Source organism: Molothrus aeneus, chromosome Z (assembly GCF_037042795.1).
Source record: "Molothrus aeneus isolate 106 chromosome Z, BPBGC_Maene_1.0, whole genome shotgun sequence".
Lineage (NCBI taxonomy): Eukaryota > Metazoa > Chordata > Aves > Passeriformes > Icteridae > Molothrus > Molothrus aeneus.
In genome coordinates this window covers 30,230,975-30,246,551 of record NC_089680.1, presented here as the reverse complement: position 1 = coordinate 30,246,551, position 15,577 = coordinate 30,230,975, and positions in this window count along the sequence as shown.

Here is a 15,577-nt window from a genome sequence, read left to right as displayed (position 1 = left end):
AATATAGACTGAAAAAAGAACTGCATGGTCTTTCCACTTTGCTAAGCACCAAACAGAGAACTGCACTGCTTAAAGCTGGTCACAGGGGCAACTTCCCCCTCAGCAGCATCTTCCCCCAGCATGACCCCAAGCCCACCACTCCCTGTGGCAGCTCAGCTGGATCCCAGAACTTTGTGGTGTCCTGTGCTGTGTTTTTCTCCTGGCTGCTTTCCCACCTAGATTTCCCAAATGGTCCCAGGAAACACTGGGAGGATACATATATATATATATATATATATATATATATATATATATATATATATATTTAATGCAGGAAAGGTATGATTTTCAAAGCAGTTTCTGGTGTGAAATTTTTCATTATTGTACTGACTTACATATGTTTTGAAAAGCATTTAGTTTGTTAAAAACAGCAATATATATTTTTTTACAAAATGCCAAAATACTTCCTTTTTAAAGAGCTGCAGACAGTTTTTCAGAGTATAAAACTTGCAGGATGGATTAGGTATATGAAAGTCCATCTGTTCAGATTCTTAATCTTCAGACAAGAGAAATTAGCTCACCTATGATACTCTTACTCCTTCACAGTCTTTCTTAAAGACAAGTCAGGCTACTTTGGAGAGAGATATGTGCTATTAAGTTTACTTTTTGTGTTCCAAACTGATGGGAATTGTCTGAAATCACTACTTAAGTCAGCTGAAGAGCTGGGGTGAAACCTCTGTCTTCTCATTCCTGATATGAAAAATTATCCTCAAGTCAGCTTTCAGACTCAAACTGGTTTTAATGAAGATAAATGGAAGCCTTAAACCCTATTAATATATTTCAATATGTTAGCTGTAAGTCTTGATAGCAAACTTCCACCAGGGAAATTGCTGCATGTGAAAAATTTGTCTTTGTCCTCACTCAGTGCCTGGAAATAAGGAGGTATGCATAGATCTACTAAAATGCCATGCTAAATGCTTCAGCAAAAACATTTTATTAGTGAAAGATATGTTTTTGTTTCTCTTAGTAATTGACAAATGCAGTAAACACCTCATATTTAATGAATTAATTTTTTTAAAATTAGTTGCAAAACAAAATACGAATAATTTTTATTTTTAGATTTTTTTACATTCACATACAGTAAATAAACTCTGAACTGAGTGCCATGCTGGTCCTCACCAATGCAGAGAAGATCAGGATTTTACTTCACTTGCACTCCTAAACTTAATCAGGGGTATTAGCCTTGTATGTAGGTCTGTCAAATTTTATTCCTGCTGAAAAATTTAATTAGCTACTGCTCCCCTCCAGCCCCTGGGTCCCCGTCATTTGCATGCTGCGGGTGGGGGTCTGCCCCACCACAGTGTCCTGGAGGGCTGAAAGTGGAACCTCTTGGTCTGCCTGAGAGAGCATGGGATGAGTAGGAATTTTCTAGGGAAGTGAGAGGAGGCTTGCCTCCTCCTGCTCCAGTTACACATGGTAGCTCACTGTATCAAACGCTGTGGTTGTGCAGCCTCTTCAGTTAGACTGGGGCAGAAAAAGTAGGCTAAGTGGGAAGCTTGGAAAATTGCAACCCCCACCACTCTATTTCCATTAGGGAAATTATACATATGTAACACATACATTGTATATACCTGTATCTGTTTCCTGTCCCTTCCCTGTGCAGTAATTAATTTAAATCAGGCATGAAAGCTTAGTGAAATATAGATTCTCTGAACAGTGCCAAAAGAAAGATGCTCTAAACAGATGCCTGCTGAATTTGTGTAACCATTTTGAACAAAATATCATAAAACATGAAATTAGTGTCAGATTGATTCCTCCAGTGCTTAACACAGTCTGCTTGGATGCTGAAGGCAATAGAATTTATTGCATTCACCAATTCACTAGGCATTGATGCATGTAATAAATTGTATCTAATATTTTAAGAAAAGGCCATACCTCTGCTACTTGATGACACAGAGCTTTTTCACAAAGGTGAAAAGTAACAGGGATTTGAGAGTCCTTAATATGGCGAAATGCACTAATTACTCTCAGTCAGATTCTTGAACACTGAACTGCATGGAAATAACTACTTTGAAAAAGACCAGTGTTTCCACCCTATCTAGATTTTCCCTGGTTCATCCTTGAAAGGCAGCCTGACATTTGGTAGTTGCAGGCAGGCTTGAGCCCACGGATGAAGGACGGGACCTGACTAGGGTCAGGTTGCTTCTGCCACAGCAAGATTGAGGAGGAGAGCAAGGGAAGCAAGCCCTGGAGACCTCAGGTCATGCTTTTGCTGTGCTTGAGGAAGGAGAGGACTGAAGAGAGCAGGAAAGAATGCTTTTGCAAAGCACTTACCACCAGCCCTGGCCCATACCAAACATCCTGCTTCAGCAGGAAGTCCGCCTTGCCTTGCCGGGGCACTTGCATCACCAGTGTGAATAGCTTACACACTCCTTTTTCCTAAAGGAGTCTTCAGTTGTGGCTAACTGCCTTGTTACCTGTGCTCCCTCAAACCCATAATGAATAATCACTTCTCTGCAGAAATGTCAATTTTGTAAATGATTTATTTTTAAGCAGGGGACAAGTTGTGACAGATTCCCCTTTAGTTTCTGTGTGTATTACTCTTGTGACATTCCTCTGCTGGTAAAATATTCCAAGACCTGCTATTGAATATAGCCTTTCAAAGAGACACAAGGAGAGAAGTCTTGATTATTTCATTAGCAACAGAATGGGTTACATGAACATGTTATTCCACCAATGAATCAAAGCCTTGCCACTATATATCAAAGAACCATTATGGGTAAAATAAGGACCATATGCATCATTAAAATCTTGTTTTGTGAGCCTTGAAAAACAGAGTGTTTCACATTTTATTTTGGGTCACTGTAGTTTATTTACTTAGCTGTAGATCTGTGGGGGTTTGTGTTTTTTTGGACAGGCATTCATCTGGAGGGCTAGCCTTGCACTGGATGTGGCTGATTTGTATAGAAACATTTAAGTTGGTTCTTGTGGAGAAATCAACCTCTCATTTGTGTTGGCTTTTTGCACGTTGATTTAGCAAAGGCTGGTCTTAACTTTGTTTTTTTGCAAAGTCCTAGGCTCTTTTTTTTCTCTGTCTTATCTTTGCATACTTGTCTTTTCGAGCTGCAAGCTCCTTGGGGCAGGGGTTGCATTCACAGTGTTTAATGTGCCTTGCACAAACGAAGTCCTGAGTTCAGGCTCATAAGTATCAGCTGAAAGCTAATAAGAAGAATGAATTCCATCTGATCCAGCTCATTGCAGAGGCTGATCCTTAAAGTCTAATCTAGTCCACTTTGCCTACAGACTTGCATGTTTAGTGCCCACTATGGAATGAAAAGAGGAACATGATGTGAGGAAAACAAAATGTCAATAGGTAGTATTTGGTCTTCTCTGAAGAAAATGTGCTGCTTAAGGCAATCTTTCTTTTTTTATTATAGTTCTACAATAGGTGCTAGTGTTTGTTTGGACAATAAACTTGTCACATTGAATTATGGTAGTAAAAGAGCACAGATGCACACAGAGCCAAAACCAAACCTCAGAGTGTTTTAATTCATTAGCTCAACAACTCATGTTTTAGGAAATAAAAAAGATGGAAAATTAGGAAATGGAATGAAGTCTTATGTGAGTGGAAGCTACATAAATCTGAATGAATCCAAATATCATTAATAGAGCAAAAAAAAACCTGACTTGTGCTCATTGCCAGATATTAAATCTTGTTTATCCTTCCTTAAACTAAACAGAAACACATTTTGTTTGAGTACTGTTTAACAGCTGAGATGCTGTGGTTGTGCTGTAACTCTCCTCTGCTGCTTTTATCTTCTCTGAAAAGGGAGTGTGACTGCCAGGCTTGGAGCCTGGCTCCCCCTGTTTTGAACACTTCGATGTGGGAAGCCCAGGGGGGTTCTGCCTGTGGCCCCCCACTCAAGAGAGCATCAGTCTTCAGGCTGAAAGACATCCTGATGTGCAACCAGTGGCATCTGAACAGATGTGTAGTAAGGGTTTCTCTGAGCTGGGTGCAGATAGCCCTTTTTTTGTTAGGAGAATATGAGCCCTTATCCACATGAATAGAGTACTTTTGTTCATATTGTGATATCTATATTACAAATAAAGATTATGCTTTCATAAGGAAGGAGCTGCACGGTTTTTTCTTTACAGCACAGGGCTATCTGTATATATTTTCTTCTATTTCTGTGGAAAATTGCAGGTGTACTTCTGCTTTTTGATGCCAGCTGATGAGTAGGTAGCTCAAACCAATAGACTCAAATATTTGAAACTGATGCATGTGGATTAATGTATTACAAGAAATGTTTTTATCTGAGGTATTGCTAGCTGCATAAAAGAGACACTTATTTCCTTGATTGACCTTGGAATATCCATAAACAAAATGTGAAAAGACGACAGATAACCAGTCTGTGGCTTGGAAAGCAGATGGATAGCTGTAAACAAAGAAAGTCTGGGGTCTCTCTGGACCTGGAGGTCCCTTTAATATTTAGCTGAAAAGCTAAATAAGCTAAAAGAGGCTCCAAAAGGGAAGTGAGCAGAATTCATAACTACAAACATGGGTACACAAGAGGCATAAAGCTTGTTTTTTATCCCCTTGGTTTTGAAGTGGGCTTGCACTTCTATAGCTCCTATAAATCAGAGAAGCTGGTGGAAAACTGTTTTATAGTAGTGTCTCCTCCAGCACCAGCTTGCACTCTGCACCTTTGGACAGGGCGTGACCTTCTGTCCTTTTTGTTGGCCACGTGCCAGAACTGTTAAACAAGCACTTTCCATGATAGTTTTTGTCTCCTTGCTGTGACACATATAGAAAGGCCCCTGTTTACATTGCTCATATTCGTGAAGTGATGTACTATTAATGCTGCAACAAAGGTACTTTCTCATATTCCCCATACTTCCTCATTAGCACTTCTCTGCAGGCTGCTGTCAGCCCATGGACAAGTCCCAATGGCAGTGGTTTCATCTGGAGATACTTGATGGAACATGGACTGCCTGATTTGAAGAGGGCTGCCCATCTCTTATTTCTTTTCCTTCAAGCCACGAATAAATTTCCATAAAGAACTTGGGGGAAAAACTCTTCATACAAGCACACAAAATTATTGATCAGGTTAAGGGAAAGGACAAAATATGCTGATAGCTTGAGATGGAAGGCTTAATATCTGAAAAATTATTTAGAAAACCTTTTTTCCAAAACTTCATCCTGGATTTTCAGATCCTAGCCAAAATGACTCAGTGCTTACCTGTTCTTTTTGTTCAAACCACGAATTAATAAACCACATATTAGAAAAAGAAATCTCATTTCATCAGAGTAAGTGTTACCTTTGCAGTCTAAAGTTTTTAAACTGTCCTTGACTGCAAATGTGCAAAAGATTTTAGATTACTAGCTCTCATCTACTGGATATAGTTTCTACTAGCAGCAAATGGGCAGACCTGCATTCTTTTCATGCTAGCTTTGCAAGCTTGGGAGTCCTACTGAGCCACACGAGAGACATGTCACTGGGATTTGACTAAAGCAGAAATCAAAATAGGTCCAGAGAACAGGAGGTTCACAGCTCAGTAGTGGGCAGCCTCTGTGGCCATGTTTTAACATTTTGCATTCCTGCCTAAGGGGAATGGTGCTATTATTCTAAAGAGCAAAGATCTTAAGTGTGGACAAATGTGAATAGTCATTGTACAAATATTCTTGTCCACTAGAACAGAGAAATAGTTTGAAATGACTGCTCGAACAAGTTTTGCAGTGTGTATGCTCCTTGTATACTTTAACAACTAGTTCATTTACTTTTGAAATACATCCAGTGGTAGGGTGGAACATGGCAGCTTTTTCAACACAATGAAGCAGTACTACATAAACTCAGGGCAGGAAATTAAGAAATATATTGCCCTAATGTTTAATTTTCTCTAAAATTGTACATGAGCAAGTTATAGTTGCTTTAACAGGGAAATTGAGTGAACAGCCTAGTTTTGGGACATTGTGTTGCAAGGAGTTAAATGATCACAAGCAGTTTGTATTTCATGTTCATGGTTTGTCAGACTGACAGTCCATTCTAATCAGCATCATGAATATCCCTTTTTATCCTATCCAAGTATTAACTCAGTACTGTTTCTGAAGGATTATATTTTCTGAAGAATTAGACCAGGTTGGAGTAAAGTTTTGAGGGGTATTTAGAACTATGCAATTCTAAGAATGATGTTGAAATCATTAGAAGTGGAGACTGGCACTCTCAGGCTAGGCTGGCTGAGCTGTAATTTTGTTACTGCAGTACTTTACAAACGGCTGATTGAAAATCTAAATATGCCTGCTTGTAAGTTCTAAATACCAAAGAACTTGCCTGTCGCAGTTGCAAAGTTTTGTGAACGCTTCTAAAATTCAATATGTTTAGACATTTTCAAGACTATGTCATGTGAAAGTGGTGAGATTTCAGCATGCTCCTTCCAAAGTATAAATTTTCAGACAAAAACTTATTGAAAAATTGACATTTTTGGATTTCTTCTTCCAGCTTCCAACCACCAACAATCACTGACTGAACCATGATGAAGAATCTTTTACTGATTTTTTTCCCTAGTTACTACTCTGAAACCTTTCTAAAAGAAAAGGCTATTTTTGTTGAACCCTTTCAAACAGAATTCTCTCAGTGCCATAATTTAGAGAGAGGAGTGTTGCAGACTGAATTGGCTTTACCTTCTGCTTCTGCAAGGCACTTTTCTTTTGCAGGTAGACTCCAAACAGCAACCAAAACTACTCCTACTGAGCATGCCAATACGTCAGTACTACATCAACACATCCTAACACCAGACTGGGGGAGCATCTTGTCTTCTACAAACTTTTACCACGTTTCTGTCTGACACTACAGCCCATAACCATGATTCTGATTAATATAAAACTTCCTGAACACTCATATTCTTACTGCCTGCTCTCTGCAGTTGAGAATTGTTCTGTTCAATTAAATAGAAAACTCTGCAGATCCTCCTTCCAAAATCCAGAAATTTGGTCAAGTGTCTAGAAAACAATGGGAGTGGGACAAGTGAAGATTAAGGGAGTGGCTAGGACTTTGATATAAACACAGTCCTTAAGTACCTACAAAAAGTCCATTCATGGGGAAGTAATCAATACTGAAACAGAAAGGTTTGCAGACAATTTTTAGATTCAGCTTCTCATTCAGATGAAAAAAGTTGATGATACCTGTGTTCTGTTCTTTCAGCATTGTACGTACCAGTTCAGCTGATCTGTCTAGACTGTGTGCAACATACCAGCTTTTAAGGCTTTCTCAACAATAATGATTCCTGAAAAAAACTTTGCCTTCTAGAGCCTACCTAAACACCTAGTCGCTGGGGCAGACAGTTGCAGTGTACATGGCTCTCCAAAATATAGTCTGATGCTGCTTGTGCTAACTCACCTTTCACTTAAAGGCACGAATGTGAAGGACACATGAAAAGGGGAAAAAACCCAAAAAAGTTCTAAGCAGAAAATGCCAAGTAATATATCAACCCTTTACATGCTCTCAAGATCTACTGCAAATTCCTGATTATTTGTTGATTTAGAGATATCGTCTAAGATTTTTCAAGCCCCAGATGCTGGAATTGGGCAATTAGCAAAAATCTCTAATTTCTTTCTCCTCTTAAGGAGAGAATGCTTCCCCCATCATTGATTCCCTTTTCAACCATTTTTTGCATCAGAGTGTTACATCTTGTCTTAATTAGATTGCAACTAGCTTTGACTGCAGCTATGATCTTACCCTGTGCTATGTACTGGGGCCCAACTGTGAGCGGGGCTGCTGAGGGCTTCTATAACACAAACAAATATAATTATTTTTCTTTTTTCATAGGTGTCTTTTCTCTCTAGCTCTTATATAAACACTGTTTTGTGGAGCTGAAACTGTAACTTGGCTGTCAGTGTGGGGAGCCAAGGACTGACTGAGCATCCCACGAGATGAACAAATCTCTACCTTATGTGGAGGAAGAGAAAACAGCAGGGCTAACTGATTCAGAGGTACTCAGAGTAATAAAATAGCTCAGTATGGGTTGCAGACTTCACTAGGGATCAGGCACATTTTAAAACTGTTTATTGACAGAAAATCGGTGTGCAGCTAAATGAATTATTTGTTTAAGTATCAGTTTTCTCTGAACAGTATCAGTTTTTCAACAAGCTTTTTCCATCTCATACTCTACCCCCTAATGCCTGAAAATTGAAGTATTTCCACACTGAAATTCTTACACAAAATTTCATGGGAGCTGTGGTTGGAAGCTGAATATAGCAGCTCTCCTGATCTCAGTCAGAGTGTCTGGTTATGCTCAATCTGACAAAATGTGCTGCTCGACTGACCTCCATCCCACAGAGTAGGATGAGGTGGGACATCTCCCCATCTCACTGGGAAGAGTGGGAGAAGTGGTCTTGGAAGCTCTGCTGGAGGCTACAGTGACAGCATTTCCAGGTACAGAGAAATACCTGCCAATATTTTGATTTTCAGCTCATAGTTTTCAATGTATCGGGAGGGAGGGAGAGAGGGAGGGACGGGTAGCAATAAAACATCACTCTCCAACCATTGCTACCATCTGCCCATAGAACTGGGGAATGTGGTGGTGTGAGTGCTCAGCCCTTGGGGAATCAGTGACAATCCCACAGCAGCCATCTTGCTAAAGAGCTTTATCAGCTGTAAAGAAGCAAATAGCACTTAGATCTCAGTCAAAGTGCTAAATGTCATACTTGTATAGACTTTCACCTGTTACCAGAGCATTCTTTTTAATTCAAGCTGTACCATGTAGTAAAACTTTCATTTTACCTTTAGGTCTTGCCACCTCATTTGTATTTTTTTTCATCCATTATTTTATTCCTGTGAAGGCTGAGGCCAGATACTTGCTAATTATGGTCAAAAGACTAGGTAGTACCTCCCTCCATAAGCAACCTCAGTGCTTGCATAGGGTTTTTCAGACAGCAGCATCACTTAAAATATGGTCTACAACTCCAGGGTCATAATATGGCCATCTCTCAGGAGAATTGAGAGCAGGTTGTCCTGGCCATCGTCTTCAGTACTATGAGACAGATTCCTGCATTTATTATTTGCATTGCCAAGTTATTCCTACAGCTAATGAAATAATTAAAAAGCACATTTTGAGAATTTTGTTTGACATGCTCAACACATTAAATGATTCATATCTATTTGAGTGTTTGGGTTGTTGATGGGTGTTTGTGAAAACAGCACTAAAATGAAAAGACAAAATGATAAGTATAGATGATCAGACCTTCAGATGCTAGCTGAAGAAATGTGCATCTTAGTGCTAAGGCTAAATATATCTCCTGAATCTACAAGTGGTCAACAAACTTTTTTTGGCATCTCCTCATAGTGCACTGGAGCAAACTGTCATTGAGGTGATAAAGATTCAGATTTCAATCCTTGCAGGGACCACAGAAGGTCTAATTTTTCTCTCAGTGAAATAAAGGCTTCCCATGAGTGTGATGAAGATCTGTGGAAGAGCACAGGACCACAGTGAGGAGAAATGGGGAGAGAACCAAGTGAAGTGCAGGCATAATTTCATAGCCTTGCTATCACGTTCATGTCCCCTGTCTCACAGCAGAGTCTGAACCGTGCTGTCTGCTGGTGTCACAACCACTGTGGTTCAGGTTGGAACAGTCAGAACGGAACAGGTCATTAAATATTGGTGCCAACTCCACTAATCAGGGGAAGCTTGAGGCCCACTGCATTGCCTGATGGGATAAGATACCTAACATAAGAGAGAAGGGAAAACTCAGATCTCATATCATTCAATCAGGAGGATACTACTTGGAAAAAATGAATGAAAGAAAAGGGACTGGAGAGTACAGACTTTCTGATTGGTTTCCTACTGGAAATTAAAACAAGGCATTAAACAACAGGGGTTTGCTCCCCTCAGAACAGCTGCTCACCAATTTCTACAGCATGCAGAGGAAAAGCAGAACTTTGCCTTGGGTCTGAGCAATTTTTCAGAAGCAATCCAAGTCAAACTTCCACTCAATGACTTCATTCAAAGCTGGTTTACATCATGAAGAGAAATTTTGTTTATTTATTTGTAATAACTTCAGGATTTTATGGACCCACAAGAGGATGTTATTTAAGAAAACATCAGCAAGCTGTTTCAAATACCAAGGGTTCAAAACAGGCTATGTCAAAAACTTGTCAATGGAAAGAGTCCATTATTAAAAATTAAAAACTAAAAAAAAGAGGGAAAATGTCTTTCATAGTTGGCTTTGAACTGAAAAGTTCCAAAACTTGATTTTTATTCTGAAGTAATACATCTTTTTTATAAGACCAAAGTAATATAGAGGAATGAACAGGCATTCTCAAAGAGCATTGAACCATTGAACAAAGTTGGTAATTGTAGTTGGTAATTGTAAAATCTATGGTCTCAAAGAAATGTCACAGAAACAATGTTCTAAAATATGCCATGTCATGCAAACCAAGCAATTAAAAAAACCCCCAAACATTAGAGACGTAACTAAAAAACTTTGAACCTGGAAAGCAGCAGAGTCTAGCCTGGTAATGCTTAGAAGCAATGGAAGTTTTCTGCTGAGTGGCCCCGAGCAAATCACTCGGACTATCCATGTCAGGAGTATAAAGTAGGCCAAATAATATTTTCTAATCTGTGGGAGAGAAAAGGGACCCTCTAGACCTTTGTAGATGTTCCGTAACTCACACATGACTGGAGGCTCCTGACTAGAATAAGGTCACCAGTTTTGTTTCTAATCTGGTTCTTAATTTACCAGATCAATTACGACGATAATTGCATCACTGGTTTGTCTCCTGCTACTGCTGGAAAAAAATCTGCAATGCCTTTTGAGGTCTTCAGGCAGAAGACACACAAGTGGATAGGCTGTGGCAGCCTTCCATGGGGAAGCAGAGCATGGCAGGGTGACATGGGAGAGGTGGGCTGGACAGCTGAGCCATGAGAGCCCTTGGCCAGGCAGGGAACATGCAAAGGGAGAACCTGCTGCCTGGAGCACCTCAGGAAGCCCCTGCACAGCAGAGGAATGGCAAGAGTGGGCAGTGGTGGCTCAGGGGAGAAAGACAGCTTGGAATAAACCAGAATCAGGTTGAGAGAAGCTGGAGGATGGGGGAGGGAAGATTTTGGTTGGTTTACTGGATCCACATCCAGCAGCTGCACAGCTCTGGCAGGTTAAGAAGAGAGGGTCTGAAAGTGATCCCAGAGATTATGATAGCCAGGGCTAAAGGAGAATACTTGGCTGCACAGAGTGTTGACAGAAGGATTTTGGCTTCCTTAGACACCAGACAGTATGTTGCAAAGGAGAATTAGTCAGAAATGGGATCACTCTAGTGAAAAGCTTTCTCTGGGGTCTGGGCTTCCACTGGCTTTGGAGGAAACTACTGAGAGGACCTTCAAATGAACAAAATTTAGAAATAGACATCCGGGGAAAATCTTGGAAGCAGATAATAAATGGGGGGAAAGAAACATGAGAGAAGAAAAATGAAATACCACAGCATAACAATTTGCTGATGCATCTTCAGACAAATGCCAAGAATTTGAGGAGCATGTCAAAGCAAGTTTCACCACCAGTTTTGTAACAACTGGTTTCTCTGCTTTTATTTTAAATTTGTAGATTTATTTATATTGTTTTGTAGGTTTCTTTTGAAAATGCAAGTGTAAGTCATATCATGTATTGATTTAAGAACCTAAATACTGGTTATATAATAAATTTGAAATTTCAGAGACATGGATGAGGCAGCACATGAGCTGGCTACATCTGGGACTTGCAAGATTTAGCAGCATTGGATTACAAACCATCCTACCAGATGGTGAGGTGGAAGCTGTAAAATACGTAAACCCCAAATACTTTAATATAGAAAAATCTAAAGGACAGTTTCAGCAGAGCTTGCTTATCTGTTGCAAAAGTGAAAAATGGTCCATCACGTTCCCTGAATATGTTGAAAATATCAAGCTGTCCACAGAAAATGGTTCAAGGAAAAGGACAATTATGGGCAGAGATACCCTGGTTCTTGGAAAAATATGTTCAGAATCTGAAGACAGATGAAAATTGACCATAGGATGAAAAAGGAAGGTTGAACAGGTGGAAAGAAGTAAGAAGAGCAGAAGAATAAAAATATTACATTTCAAAAAAGTTAAGCATCTAACTGAAAGAACCAGTGCATCAGGTTTCAGAAGATAAAGTAAGAGACAAAGCAGTCTAGGCTGATGAAGTCATCCTAAAACCAGACTATTTTACTTCAAAGGAAATATATATGTAGGGTATATTTGATTCCTACTTGGTGTCACATGGGATGTACTTGAGCAGGAGAGCTTGTTCTCAGAGGGGTTCCCTGGCTAGAGGAACTGAGGCCGAAGTTGCTCTTTGAATTGCTTTCAGCAACTCAAACAGCACATCCATTGTGGTGAATGTGTGAGATGGGCAAAACTGTCCTCTCTGTATGTTTGGTGAGTTACTGGGACTGGAGATGGCCACATATGTCATTGCAACTAAAGCCATGACATGGCCATACAGCCCTGGGACAGTAAGAGATCACGGACCACAGCCTGTGTGAGCTAGTGGTCTGTGGCAGCTGGTGTCATACAGACACTCCTTGCAGGATGTGATCAGAATAAAAAACTGTCTCGGTAAATGGAAGAGATGACCTGAAGCCTTCAAGATGGAATAAAGGAGAGAGAAATATGTTAGATGTGTTAAGAAGAATCTAAATAATCAGAAACAAGATAAGAAAGATTATGACTGCAGCAATTTTGTAGAAAGCGATCTGGAGGTCATAGGCAATCACAATACCATGCCTTGCTGGAGCAGTGTTAGGATAAAAGCAAATATTATTCTTTGGTCGTTCACCTGGAATGTCTTACCAGTGAAAAAAGTAGTAAGAGTTCTGCTTTAGGCTACATGGGTGAGGCCTCAGATGATGTGCTTTGTACAGCTTTGGGAACCACACTTCAAGAAAGATGTAGACAAATTGAAGAGAGTGCAAAGGAGAGCAGCAAGAATGATCAGAGGTTTAGAAAACATGACCTACAAGAAAAGGTTGAAAGAACTGGGTTTGTTTAGTCTAGAAAAGAGAAGACTAAGCATGAGGCTCAAGGGGAGGGGGAGGAAGGGATAACAATTTCCCAATATGTAAAAAGTTGTTATGAAGAGGACAGTGATCAATCATTTTCCATGTCCACTGGGAACAGAATGTGAAAAAGTGCACTAACTTGAACAAAGAAGATAGATTAGACAATTCATTAACTCCAAGGCTGGTGAGCAGCCTACCCAGAGAGGTTCACAGAAGAATCTTAATTTTTAAAAGGGGTTATCCAAACACCTGTAAGATATGGTCTTTATGTACTTAGAGGTAATTTGCATGCTAATCTTTCTGATCTGTTTGAACATTGTGTTCTGAACACCATTCACATGGAAAGAAGAGCTGTCCCTAGGCATCATCACCATACAAACTTCAGACCTTTATCACCAAAAATCCATGATAAATATCTTGTTGTTTGAAGCTGAAGGCTCTAAAATTTGTGTATCATGGTACTCCACTTCTAAAACTTCAAGAGGCAATGCTTCAGGTTACTTTACTTGTCACTACGTGTAGCTTTGTTTTTTGGGAATACCAGCGTAAATTCTAATTTATTTTAAAAATACTTGGACATAATTTAAGGATGATGTCACATTTAGTACTTTTAAGTTTTGACATAACCTGGACAAAACTTTACTTCCTCCAATCCAGCTTTGTATCAAGGATATGTGGGGATTTTTTAATGTACTGTTATCTGATCAGAACTTTCTCTTTCAAATGGATCTCCTCAATTTCCATGTTCATGCCATTTTTGGTATCTCTGATATGGTTGCTATCAGGACCACCTGTTCAATGGATATCTTCTGTCTAGAAAAGAATAAGATGAAGATAATAATTCCATATAATCCCTAAGTTTATTAAAAATTAGCATTTGATAAGAAATGACTTGACCTGTATTACAGCTAAGTACCCAAACCTAGAAAAAATTGATACAGCTTTCCAGTCCATCCTGTCGATGAAAGTGTCCTACCCTTATATAAACTCACAAGCTGTATAAATAGCTGCTGGTGCAACTCAATTAGCTCAGAGCAGGTACTCAGCTTCTTTCCTCTTAAAATCAAGCAAATTTTGTGAATCAAAAATAGGCTTCTTGGTAATAAAGAATCAGTAAAAGGGAATTTGGATGCAAAATCAAAATACCAACATTTGTACATGGAAAGATTATATATGGCATAAACATTACACAAGTTCTTAATGCAAATTCTTAATGAACTTTATCCATTGGACAAAGAAATTTTAAGAGTGATAAAAACTCCAAGACAGAGAGCAGAGAGCAAAACTCCAGGCAGAGAGCTTGTGGAATGAGATACATAGTTAAATTTCTAAAAGCAAACCAGATTTTTTTATTCTTGTTTCACCATTCTAAATCCACTGCAAGTCACTTCAAAACCAATTTTTTAAAAAAATCATTTTTGGTAGACATCCTTCCATCATTTATGCTTATTGGTCAATTAAATTAGCTGAAATTCTATTTGTCACCATCACCAGTTACAGTGACTCTTATGATTCTCACCCAAATCACCTTTTCAAAAAATTATTTTCATTTCACCATTTTTGTGACCAAAATTATTGAAACAATAAATTTATTTATTTTAGACAAATTAAATGTTTTTCTTTCAGTTATTAACATAGCTCTGAAATCAGCTTAGTGAGCTTACTGACTGCATGGTATATGACCTACATATGATAAATATTTCAGTAATAAAGATACAATACAGATTAAGAAAAAGGTAATATTGTTAATTTCATGTTTGTTTTAGAATTGCTTCTAAAGTCGGCCTGAGGCTTAGCTGTGGAGACCACATCTCTTCTTGATGCAGTGCACAGCTTTGCACGAGATGGTAAATGTAAATAGGATCCTGTCAGCTATAATTACATCCAAGGACTATTGGACACTGAAATGTTTCTTCTCCTGGATCTCTGAAGTTAGAGAATTGATCCTCCTTCATCTCTTAAACAGTGTGTTTGACTCTTCCTAATGTAAACAAGTTTTAAGCAGTCTGAGTATTTTTTTTTTTCCCTGTGATGACAGCCAGAGGAAAAGGACACTATAGGAATATGTGCAGGTTGGGAAAAGCCAGCTGAGGTGCATGGTCCATCCAACACCTAGCAGGAGTCTCACAGCCTGTCTGCCTGCTTCTACCCCTGCCCAGAATGGGACCCAAAGTAACACTGGGGACATTTTTGTTTCCTGACTATAGCATTTCTGATGCATTTCAGATACCGTAACTATGAATGACAGGAACTAGCTTGTTTTATAAGGTTTATAGGGTTCTTCAAGGGAGCAGGAAACAACATATGCAAAATGAATAGGTTCAGAAGCAGTGGGAGAGTTGAGTGGCAATACAGGCAAGGAGGCAGGCAGCAGAAAATAAACACCAATAAACATCTGATTATTTTTACTTCTGCTTCGTGATAGGAGAGAAAATGCCAGGACCAGCAAAAGGCTGATTGCTTTCTTGTAAATTACTGCCTTAAATCTGGTCAAAAGCTTTACCACAGTAATTTCCACAGCAGCATCAGACTGACAAATGCTGATGCAGAAATGC